The sequence below is a fragment of the Canis lupus genome, chromosome X (genome assembly GCF_011100685.1).
Source record: "Canis lupus familiaris isolate Mischka breed German Shepherd chromosome X, alternate assembly UU_Cfam_GSD_1.0, whole genome shotgun sequence".
In the NCBI taxonomy this organism is placed as follows: Eukaryota; Metazoa; Chordata; class Mammalia; order Carnivora; family Canidae; genus Canis; species Canis lupus.
Genome location: NC_049260.1, coordinates 60343725 through 60356109, shown reverse-complemented (window position 1 = coordinate 60356109; position 12385 = coordinate 60343725). Strand labels below are relative to the sequence as shown.

The window sequence follows — 12385 nt, the reverse complement described above, 5'->3', positions numbered from 1 at the left end:
GACTCCCCCAATAAGCGTGGAGCCAAAGCAGGGTTAGATCTCACAACCCTGAGATCAGGACCTGAGCTGAAACCAAGAGTCTGACACTTAACCCACTGTGCCACCCAGGTACCCCTACCATAAACTTTTAAAAGAGTATAGCCCAGAAAGGAAATGATTAGGGACTAAATGGAGATACAGAAGAGGGAGAAATGTTGATAAATATCAAGAACTAGACAACAGGGGGGCCTGGCTAGCTCAGTTGGCTTAGCATGTGACTCTTCATCAATGGGGGTTGTAAATTCAAGCCCCATATTGAGCATAGGGCTTACTTAAAAGAAAAAAGGTAACTAGACAACAGACTTGGTAACCTGACTCAATGTCGGGGCAAGGAAAAAAATAACTCTTGGGTTTCTAGGTAGAGAGGAGTGGCATTATTAGTTTCCTTTTATAGACAGAAACAAAGGCCCAGAAACACTAATTTGTCCAAGGTACAGTTTGTTAATAGCAGAAATGGAACTTAAACTCTAGACTATCTCCAAAGTCAGTACTCTTTTTTTTAAGATTTCATTTATTTATTCATGAGAGATACAGAGAGAGAGGTAGAGACACAGGCATAGGGAGAAGTAGGCTCCATGCAGGGAGCCTGATGTCGGACTCTATCAAGATCACACCCTGAGCCGAGGGCAGACGCCCAACCACTAAGCCACTCAGGCATCCCTCAAAGTCAGTACTCTCCACTACAAGACAACACATCAAGAAAGAATATTATGCTACATTTTATATAGCACTCTATAATCTATAAAGTGATTTCAACATTATTTCACTTGATACTCTTAACAACCTATGAGTGAGGGCAGGTATCACCATTTTACTGATGAGTACACTTAAATAGAGTAAGAAACATGATGTAACCCTTAAAATCCTCAAAGATCTAAATTTCATCTGTTGGATTACAGAAGAGCCTCAAGGTGGGAAGTGAGATTCAAGTGATGAGCTTGGGACTACCTGGGCTGCTGAATGTTGTAGGTATTGAGAAGAGAAAGGGGCTAGAAATAGAAATGGTTTGGGTAGGTTTCAACACAGCCTATTGTATAAGTCCACATCATAATATTTATAGACTTACATATATTTATAATATTTATGTACTAACAATGTGATTGCTGCCCCCAGAGTTGTGTAAGACAATAGCCCTAGATGAACAAAAGAAGTCTCCAACCTGCAGATCAGGATCTACTGGTAGGTCTAGGAGTCTTGCTTCATGGAGCCCCAAGGTGGCTTCCAATAATGTTTTCTCCACTCTGCTACAACCCCTTTCTGCCACACATCCCAGCTAACATTCCCAGAGTGAAAGGGAGAACAGTACAGCCAGCAACTACTTCTCAGGAACTACAATGATTGTATCTGCCCTAATCTCAAGACTCAGATTAAAAGAAGGTCCACCAGGAGCACTGGCTGGCTCACTCAGTAGAGCACATGACTCTTGATCTCAAGGTTGTGAGTTCAAGCCTCATTTTGGGCGTGGAACCTACTTTAAAGAGAGAGAGAGAGAAATAAAAAGAAGGCCTTCCATATAATAAGGTTGGAGATCACCTTGATAAAGGATTGGGAAGAGATGAAAATGGTCTGATGTAATCAATCATTTCTACTTATCTGGCAGGAAAAAATTCTAGAAAGTGCCAGAATAACAGTATTCTGTTAAACCTCCTTAGAATATGATCACACTTACATTAAAGTCAAAGGTAACAAGAAACAAAAGGCAGATCATAACAAGCATTCATTTGGTAATCCACTCATGCCTTAAACCAACTGAGAGAACACTAACACAGATTATAGACAAAACTTACTATATCAGCTTCTGACCAAGTTATGTTTAGGTAAAATACAAAACTTGGACAGAATAATCTAGTCGGATGCTTCAAATATAGAAGATAATCTGAAACTGACCAGATGACTCAAATGTAGAATAAAACCTAAAATAACATTGGTAGTCCTCAAGTGGTCATGTCAAGTAACTGCAGTTAAGTTTCTTTTCCTCATATCTGGACAAAGAAAACACACTATTCTTAAAAGAACACAACTGAAAACAAAGGCGAAGCAAGTGTACTCTGTAGTGCTTGAAGATACAGAATGTATTTCTTTCTCTTGCCTAACCTCCTTCTTGCACTTCCACTGACACATTGCTCTCTAGTGCTACTTGGTGCTACTAGGGTTACTAATCCCAGCTGCTCTGTGTAAATATCATTTTATTGCTTACATAGTCCTGTCACTAAGAAAACTTAATACAAAATTCTAAACTCAGGGGGCACTTGAGTGACTCAGTTAAGCATCTGACTCTTGATTTTGGCTCAGGTCATGATCTCAGGGTCATGAGCTGAGGCCTGCATGGGGCTCCAAGCTGAGCATGGAGCCTGCTTAAGATTCTTTCTCTCTCCCTCTCCCTCTCCCTCTGTCCTGCCCCTCACATGCGCTTTCTCTCTCTCTCAAAAAAAAAAAAATTCTAAACCCAGGTAACAATTAGAATGAAAATGGGATCAAATTGAGGCCTATGACTCCAAAGCCCATGCATGCTAACCCTCTCCAAAACACCCTATCCAAGGAATTTACCACAGATTAAATAGCTGCTCAAAGCATTCAAAAGATGGCTGTATTAGAAAATCCTAGTCTTCCAGGCAGCCCGGGTGGCTCAGCGGTTTAGCGCCTGCCTTCAGCCCAGGGTGTGATCCTGGAATCCTGGGATCGAGTCCCATGCCAGGCTCCCTGCGTGGAGCCTGCTTTTCCCTCTGCCTGTGTCTTTGCCTCTCTCTCTCTCTCTCTGTCTCTCATGAATAAATGAATAAAATCTTTAAAAAAAAAAAAAGAAAATCCTAGTCTTACTTCTCATGTTTCTCCTAAACTCTCATACTAGTACCACATTCACAACACTTCTGACACCAGATGTTTGGCAGTTTTCCCCTACCAAGTAATTCTCTGTAACACCAGCAGGGTATCCTACAATTTAACTCAATTCTTAGGCTATCCACCTGGAGATAGAGTTAGAGATAGAGTCAGATCCCCCAGGAGATAGAGTCAGATCCCCCAGGTTAAGGGCTTAATCCCACAAGACTGCTCCCACCCCACTTTCCACAGACTTAAATAGCTATTCAAAGCATTCAAAAGATGGCTCTCACCTATCCCTTTCAAAACTCTTCCCCAACATAAAATCTCTACTACAATCAGGAAGTACCCTCACAGCCATATAGTCCATGCTTGCCATTTCTTTCTATGATTTTGTTTAGCTTGGTTCCCTCACCTGGAATGCTCTCTTCCATATATTTAAATCCTATCACCTCACTCATCTGTAAACTCCAGAAAAGCAGGACCATATCTGCTGTACTGACAAGCATATCCCCAGTACCTTGCAAATCATAGCTACCCAAGTAACTGCTGAGTTAATCAATGAACCCAAGTCCCACCTCCTCCATGAAAAACATGTCAAATACTCATACCCACTTACTTTTTAAATTCTGAAGACCCTTGGAATCAGCATCATAGTTTAGTACCTAATTACTCTGTAATTGTTTGGTATTAGATTTCTTTTTCTGGCTAGACATTGGAGCATATGCCTTATGCTTCTTTGCATATCTTACAGAACCCACATAAACACTAGATATACAACAAGCACACAATAAACACGTATTCATTGGAGTGCTGACATAGGATCAGCACTATTTTGCAGAGTAGGTTAGACATACATAAAGCCTTCTCTTCTGCCTATATTTTGTATTTAATAAATCATTCAGAAGTATGTTTCAGCATTCAGCAATTAGAGAAATAATCCAGAAAAGTTCAATGGCCCAGGGTCTGTAGCTCACTAATTATACAAGTAGATCATCATGAGTTTTCTCAGTAGAGAAGCAGGAAAAGTACATCAGGGTGATTTGACTTGATAAGTGTCATAACTAGTTTTGAGATATGATGTTAGCTTACTGTAGGTGTACGTAGACTACTGTGCCCTCCTAATCTGAGTTTTCCATATTTCTGTGGTGTCATTTGGAAACTAAATATTGCCTGCAAATACTGATTGATCAATATATTTCTCCTACAGTCCACTCAATTTGTATTACTGCAAAACTATAATTTACAATTTTATTATATAGGTAGGTTGCTAACATTACTTTAACAGTAAATAATTTTTTTAAAGATTTTATTTATTTGTTCATGAAAGACACAGGGAGAGAGAGAGAAACTGGAGGGTATTATGCTGAGTGAAGTAAGTCAACCGGAGAAGGACCAACATTATATGGTCTCATTCATTTGAGGAATATAAAAAATAGTGAAAGGGATTATAGAGGAAAGGAGAGAAAATGAGTGGGAAATATCAGTGAGGGTGACAGAACATGAGAGACTCCTAACTCTGGGAAATGAACAAGCGGTAGTGGAAAGGGAGGTGGGCGGGGGGATGGGGTGACTGGGTGACAGGCACTGAGGGGGGCACTGATGAGCACTGGATGTTATGCTATATAGTTGGCAAACTGAACACCAATAAAAAATATACAAAAAATAAATAAAAGAAAGTTTTTTAAAAAGAGCAAATCCTAAGACTGATTCTGAAATTTCTGAAATCTATTCATGACTTTCTAACATTGCTATAGAGCATTCCAATAAAAATACAAAAACAAAGAGAAAAAAACATAAAAAAAGATTTTATTTATTTATTCATGAGAAACACAGAGAGTGGCAGAGACACAGGTGGAGGGAGAGGTAGGCTCCTCGAGGGGAGCCAGATAAGGGACTCAAATCTTTAATCTCGGGACTCTAGGACCACGCCCTGAGCGGAAGGCAGACAATCAACCACTGAGCCACTCAGGCGTCCCTTTTTTTTTTTTTTTTTTGAATAAACATTCTTTCTTTTACAAAAAAGATAAAAATAAACACACAGACCATTTCTCTTTTCTTCATGGGAGACTTAGAAAATACAAAAAAAAAAGACTAACCATTTTAAACGTTAGGTCTTTTAGCATATCTTTTTTTTTATTTTATTTATTTATTCATGAGAGACCCAGAGAGAGAGAGAGAGAGAGAGAGAGAGAGAGAGGCAGAGAGAGAACAGGCTCCATGCAGGGAGCCCGATGTGGGACCCGATCCCCAGATCCCGGGACTCCTGGACCATGCCCTGCGCCGAAGGCAGTCACTAAACCTCTGAGCCATCCAGGGATCCCCCTTTTTGGATATCTTTAAATAATGTAATTAGCTAAAAACAAAACTATGAGTCCTTACTTACGAATTTAGTTTGAATATATCAAGGAAATTCTGAGCCACCAATACTTTATTTTTTTTTATCATCAAATCTATTTGCTCATTCATACTTTCAAAGAAGATAAATGAGTTATTTCTCCCTTTAGGACAAACAAGGAACTTAATTCCAATAGAGTTAATTTTGCACAAATGTCTACTTTAAAAAAAATACAGTTCCATTATGTAAGGTAAGAACACAGGTTCTGGGCAGCCCGGGTGGCTCAGCGGTTTAGCGCCTCCTTCGGCCCAGGTCATGATCCTGGAGACCCGGGATAGAGTCCCACGTCGGGCTCCCTGAATGGAGCCTGCTTCTCCCTCTGCCCGTGTCTCTGCCTCTCTCTGTGTGTGTCTCTCATGAATAAATAAATAAAATCTTAAAAAAAAAAAAAAAAGAACACAGGTTCTAAGACCAGACTGACTGGCTTTAAATCTCAGCCTAGCCACTTGCCAGGTCTAGAAATAAAATTTGGCCCTATGAAAGAATATGTCAACTCGTACCAAAGCGCAAACTATAGACAAAATACCAGATTCATTTTATCACACCAGAGGAATGATCAGTTCTAGTCTCCTTCATTTCCGTGCACAAAAAAAAAGTTTCAAGATCCCATGACTTAATACTTCCCCCAAAGTTAAGAAACAGGCACTTGTGCGTTATTTTTGTAATAAACACAGTGGACACACTCTTATGCAATCCTAATCATACCTTAAATTCAAGGTCAAATAATATACTGCACTAAATAAATTATTATTTTTTCTGTCATCATATAGTGAATTTAACACTTTAAAACTATATGAAGGGATGCCTGGGTGGCTCAGTGGTTGAGCATCTGCCTTGAGCCCAGGGCGTGATACCAGGATCCCAAGATGGAGTTCCACATAGGGCTCCCTGCAGGGAACCTGCTTCTTCCTCTGCCTACGTCTCTGCCTCTTTCTCTCTGTGTCTCTCAATAAATAAATAAAACCTTTAAAAAAAACTATATGAAGACTACAAAGGTTTTTTATGACTAAAAGTCATCCAATTACCACCTAGCTAGAAACAGAGAAGCCAGATAAAACACTTTGCTTTTGACAAACAATACTTGAAGACATGACACCAATTTGATTGCTAATACATAAAAACCCACTTACAGCTGTGATTAGAAATTAATACCAAGATACTGCGGCTGTAAGTCTGAACTAAAAACTGATACTTAGAATTAATGGTGAAATGGCATAGTAAAAGAACAGAAAGCATTTGTTGGCCAAAATGAAATTGGTCGTATATAAATAATATTAATAGTAATGTTTTAATAATATATTTATTAATAATCAATACAATATACTTTATATTGATAGCATTATTTTTTTTCCATTTTTCTGATAGGTTGTTAGCCTTTTTTTTTTTTTTAAGTAGGCTCCATGCCCAGCATAGAGCCCAATGCAGGGCTTGAATTCACAACCTTGAGATCAAGACCTGAGTTGGGATTGTATCAGATGCTTAACCGAGTGAGCCACCCAGGCACCCCTTAATAGCATTATTACTAATTGATTTAATAATTCAATTAGGGATCCCTGCGTGGCGCAGCGGTTTGGCGCCTGCCTTTGGCCCAGGGCGTGATCCTGGAGACCCGGAATCGAATCCCACGTCGGGCTCCCGGTGCATGGAGCCTGCTTCTCCCTCTGCCTGTGTCTCTGCCTCTCTCTCTCTCTCTCTGTGTGTGACTATCATAAATATATTTTAAAAAAATAATTCAGGGATCCCTGGGTGGCGCAGCGGTTTGGCGCCTGCCTTTGGCCCGGGGCGCGATCCTGGAGACCCGGGATCGAATCCCACGTCGGGCTCCCGGTGCGTGGAGCCTGCTTCTCCCTCTGCCTGTGTCTCTGCCTCTCTCTCTCTCTTTCTCTGTGTGACTATCAGAAATAAATAAAAATTAAAAAAAAAATAATAATTCAATTAGATTTCTTAGAGCAAATAATCTTATTATCACAAAAAAAGATACCTTTTTTCCTTACCAATATAAGTGCAAAGATCAACAAAGGAGATAACACTTGGAACTACTTTACAACCAAGCTTTGTAACCTTTTGTTAGCTCAAGGATCAATTCTTAAGTATTCTCATGACACTAGAAGTCAGCTACAAATTAAATAGTCCTGAGAATTTTCTTTAAAGGGCTCTGCACTATGGAATTCTTTTTCTCTGTCCTTATATCTCTGTTGACAGTTTTTCAGGTCTTAACAGAAGCCCTCTTAATGCTCTCCTCTCCTAAATGGCAGGTAGCACACTTAAATGAACACTCAAGAGAGTGGAAACCATCTTCTTCACAACTCCAAGAATATACAATGCCCTGCAAACTCTCAGATCAGAGTAGAGGAGGGAAGTGATTCCAGTATTTTTCCCTCCCAATCTTTGGGACATCAATGCCCAAGCAGAATCATCAACAATTACAAGAGCATAAAACAAAACATTTCTTAAAAACAAAATGGCCAAGTTAAAACAATTCCCCTAAGATGTAAAATAACCCATTAAATTTCAATTAGTATATTATGAAAATGTACTCCTGAGTATAGGTCTGGAAAATTGGATTTCTGCACTAGAGAATTAGAGTAAAAATAGGTTTAAAAAACATAGCTGTACAATTCTAAATGTGGACAGAAAACATGAGACAAAGTACAATTAACTGGCTCAAAATGGGGATATTTTATCTTCATTTTCTTTAAGGAAAGAAATATTTGTGAAAACTAATGTAATCTACCAATATCCCACACATTTAATTCAACAAAGATATGGAAATCATTTCGATTTTCTAACAGTGCTGAAGAAGCTAGGAACATATTTATTAAACAAGAAACATCCTACCCTTACACTTTAATGAAACACATTCTTAAAGTATTCTGATAGTTTTCTTGCCATACTGCTTCAGCAAGTAACCAAGCAAGTTATATCACATTAAATTGACCTGAAGACTAAGATTTATAAGTAAAAAACATGATTGCTGGGATGGTAAATTGAACCAAAATAGGCTTGTTGCCTCTCTCTCCTGCCCACCACCCACCTCCACCCACACTTTGATTTATGTTTTAAGAAAGATCACAACTTAGAAACAAAACTCTGTAAAACCTTTAACAAAGATGAGTAGAGGGAATTTTAAAATTCCCAAATATTATTCTCACCTGTGCCAGTGCCTGTATCACCTCAGACAAATCTCTTTTCACAGTTTAATTTCCCAGCTGGCAAATAAACATTATTTTCAGTCATTGGAATGTATCAAAATTCTTGATTAAAGTTAGTCAATATTGGGGCACCTGGGCAGCTCAGTCAGTTGAGCATCTGCCTTGGGCTCAGGTCATGATTTCTGGGTCCCGGGACCCAAACCCTGCCTCAGGCTCCCTACTCTGAGGGGAGTGTGCCCCTCCCCTTGCTCCCACTCCACCCTACCCCCGCTCCTGCAATTTTCTCACTCTCACACTCTCTCAAATAAATAAATAAAATCTTTTTAAAAAAATAATAAATAAGGATGAGATACGCAAAGTATTCAATCAGTGGGGCTGCTAGAACCCACTGTCTTCATAACTGAACTAAACCAACTTGATTGCATACTCATTTGAGGCCAGGGACTCCATCCTATTTCTTGTGTATACCTCCTACCACCCCTACACCTTAATATCACCCAATTCAACGTTCTGCACACATTAAGACTCAATGTGTCTTAATTGAGACCATATTTCTGTAGATGAACAGACTCTAAAACAAAAATCAGATGCTGAAAATACGAACTTGTGAACAACAAAAAGAGTTGTTGGTGCTTAGAATAACCTCAACGTCTACAACAAAAAGTGTCAAAGATAAAGATGCCACAGAGATGGAGAATAACTTTACTGGGAAAGGGGCGGAATGAACAAAATGAAATGGAAATAAGAGTGTTCTCTCAGTTTAGCTTATGCTCCCAGAGCGAGACAAGAAGAAAAATAATTTTTTTACATTATTAATCGTCATCAGTCCATACGACTTCCAATACCGGCCACGGACCTTCTTGTACCTTCAACTAATTAGGTAACATAGGCCACTGGATAATCAAGACAGTTCCCCAGGAGGGTACAAGGAAAGTGACTTGGGTCTGGATTCAATCTCCCCTCGATTATCCCCTACTAGGAAGATAAAACGTGAGGGTGGTAAATACGAGAGTCGTGGAGAAGTGAGAGTTTGGAGACTGCCCCTGATTAAAATGACCCCACTACACTCCGTAGTAAAGACTGACAATACAGAACACCTCTCCAGTAGAAGGGGACTACAGGAAGACAATATAGGACTTACCTGGTTTTTCTTTACTATGGTTAAACCTCGCGAGCTATGCAGCCCGTGGCAGCCGCAAATCCACGCACAGGCTCCGATCTCACACACCGGGAGAAGAAACAGTAGTGGTGGCGTGGAAGGGGGGTTGCGGGGAGGGGGGCGGCGGCGTCTGAGCCGCGGCGGCTGCGGCAGCAGTGGCGGCACTCCCACGGTTTCTCTTCCTCCACCCACCGCCGCCAGGGCCTGTGGCCTTTACTCGTCCTTTCCTCACTCCCCCCACTTCCGGGTGACGCCCAGGCCGGAAGCAAGGCCTGAGACGCAGAGTGAGGGACGCGTCACGTGAAGAGGGACAGGAGCCCCAGAGTTGAGCTTCTCCCGCCCCCTACTGCCCCTGGGTTGACACGCAGCCTGGGGCGGAAGTCTTTTTGGCGCGGCAGAGACCTCTCCTTCCCCCATCACCAAAAACAAAACAAAACAAAATCCCACCAAAACCTGTATCGTCTGTAGTAGCCTAACCCCAAGCCAAGAAGTACCATAGACCTGTTTGCAAATCATCTTCTGCATACTTCAGCCCTTCCCAGCGTGAAATTAACGTGCTGCTGTTACTGTGTAGCCTAACTCCAGTTGCAATTCCAAAACTATGAACTTGCACTCGTCCCTCTATTCAAAAATGATCTCAAAAAAATTTATGATTTTTTATTCATGCTTTTGAATTCATAACCTTTATGTGTGTGTTGGAGTTGGGGCAGGCGTCTCACCTCATGCCTACCTTCATATCACCAATCTAAAGCTTTGAACCACTTGCCCATTTATCCATTACTTGTCTATCATTCTAAAAACCTAGAGGATTCCAAGGATGCAAAGAATGTTAGAGTATCTACCACCATGAGTTTAGAAAGAAATGAGGGATCCCTGGGTGGCGCAGCGGTTTGGCGCCTGCCTTTGGCCCAGGGCGCGATCCTGGAGACCTGGGATCAAATCCCACGTCGGGCTCCCGGTGCATGGAGCCTGCTTCTCCCTCTGCCTGTGTCTCTGCCTCTCTCTCTGTGACTATCATAAAGAAATAAAAATTTTTTAAAAAAGAGATGCATAAAATGTTGCAATATGATGCACTGTTACAGAAAGCGTTTGAGAAAAATGTACTCTTTTAATCCTGTTTTCCCATTTTCACATTTTAAGAAATGGTAAAATCCTAATTTTTTTTAAGATTTTATTTATTTGAGAGAGACCACAAGCAGGGGGGCAGACTCCCCGCTGAGCAAGGAGCCCCATGCAGAACTCAATCCCAGAACCCTGGAATCGTGACCTGAGTCAAAAGCAGACACTTACAAAGCAGACACTTGGCCACCCAGGAGCCCTAAAATCCTAAGATTTTTAAAACAGTGAATATTAACTTTAAGAGGGACAGGCTACATCTCACTAAATTCGTAGTGAGGTGTGATCTTTTCATATTTCCTTTCATTGAATATCTGTCATGAGATGTATGGGGAAATTATTTTTTTTAATTTTTATGATAGAGAGAGAGAGAGAGAGAGGCAGAGACACAGGCAGAGGGAGAAGCAGGCTCCATGCAGGGAGCCCGACGTGGGACTCGATCCCAGATCTCCAGGATCACACCCCAGGCCAAAGGCGGCACTAAACCACTAAGCCACCAGGGCTGCCCTAGCCAGTTGGTTTATAACTACAATATTATCAGTTAAGCTTACAAAGAAACTCACTAAAAATGAAAAACCATTAATAAAGCCTTATCAGAGTCTCAAATTCACCAGCTAATTTTTATATAAAGTTTATCATTATGAGCTGCAAGACTATTATGTATATAATAGTTGAACTTTTCCCTCACTATAAAACACCTCACATCTCTAAGTGCATCATCCCTAACCTCCCTTTATCAATGCATAAGCATACTAACAGTTTTATACATACTATTAACTAGTTTTCAAATAGAAGTGAATATCAAGTAATCGAGTTTTCTGGTGTTGAGCTGATAGTAGGTGCCCCCAAAATGATTATAAAGTGATATTAATATATCTCAAAAAAAGTTAATAGTCACAAGGGTGAGAACTCAATATCTGTTAGTATCTAGTTCTTAATAAGTTTAATGAATTTTTTTATTTTTTTTATTATTTTTTTTAAGATTTATTTATTTATTTATGATAGACATAGAGAGAGAGAGAGGCAGAGACAAAGGAGGAGGGAGAAGCAGGCTCCATGCCGGGAGCCCGACGTGGGACTCGATCCTGGGACTCCAGGATCGCGCCCTGGGCCAAAAGCAGGCGCCAAACCGTTGAGCCACCCAGGGATCCCTAATGAATTTTTTTAATTAAAGATTTGAGAGAGTGAGTGCATGAGCAAGCTGAGAAGGAGCAGAGGAAGAGAATCCTCATGCTGACTTCCCACTGACCACAGAGCCTGACATGGGGCTTGATCTCATAATCCTGAGATCATGACCCAAGTGGAAACCAAGAGTCCGACACCCAACTGACTGAGCCACCCAGGTGCTCCAAGTTTAATGAATCTAAAAGAAAACATATAGTAACATAATTTACAACGAAATTAAGAATGGGATTTATGACATTTACCCTAATTTAAAAGAATACTTCACAGCCCTCTAACACAAATAACATTTAAGGGATTGGCAATGCTTCTGAAGTCACTTCCCTACATTCTTCAAACGTTCAGATTTTTGATCGAAGACTAATTTGACAATCTTCCCACCCTAGATACTAAAACTCCTGGGACACCTGGGTGGCTCAGGGTGTGATCCTGGAGTCCCGGGATTGAGTCCCACATCGGGCTCCAGTCCAGTATCGGGCTCCCTGCATGGAGCCTGCTTCTCCCTCTGCCTGTGTCTCTGCC

General features: G+C 40.7%; 1 protein-coding gene across 11 annotated transcripts in view; it reads right to left on the bottom strand.

Annotated features, from left to right (window-relative positions):
- Positions 1-9806, bottom strand: part of ATP7A (ATPase copper transporting alpha) — a 153161-nt gene extending 143355 nt beyond the window's left edge. For all 11 annotated transcript variants that reach the window (XM_038587767.1, XM_038587768.1, XM_038587769.1 and 8 more), the window contains exon 1: positions 9548-9806. The gene's annotated coding sequence lies outside the window, so the exon portion shown is untranslated. The remainder of the gene's footprint in view (positions 1-9547) is intronic.
- Positions 9807-12385: the final 2579 nt, after the last annotated feature.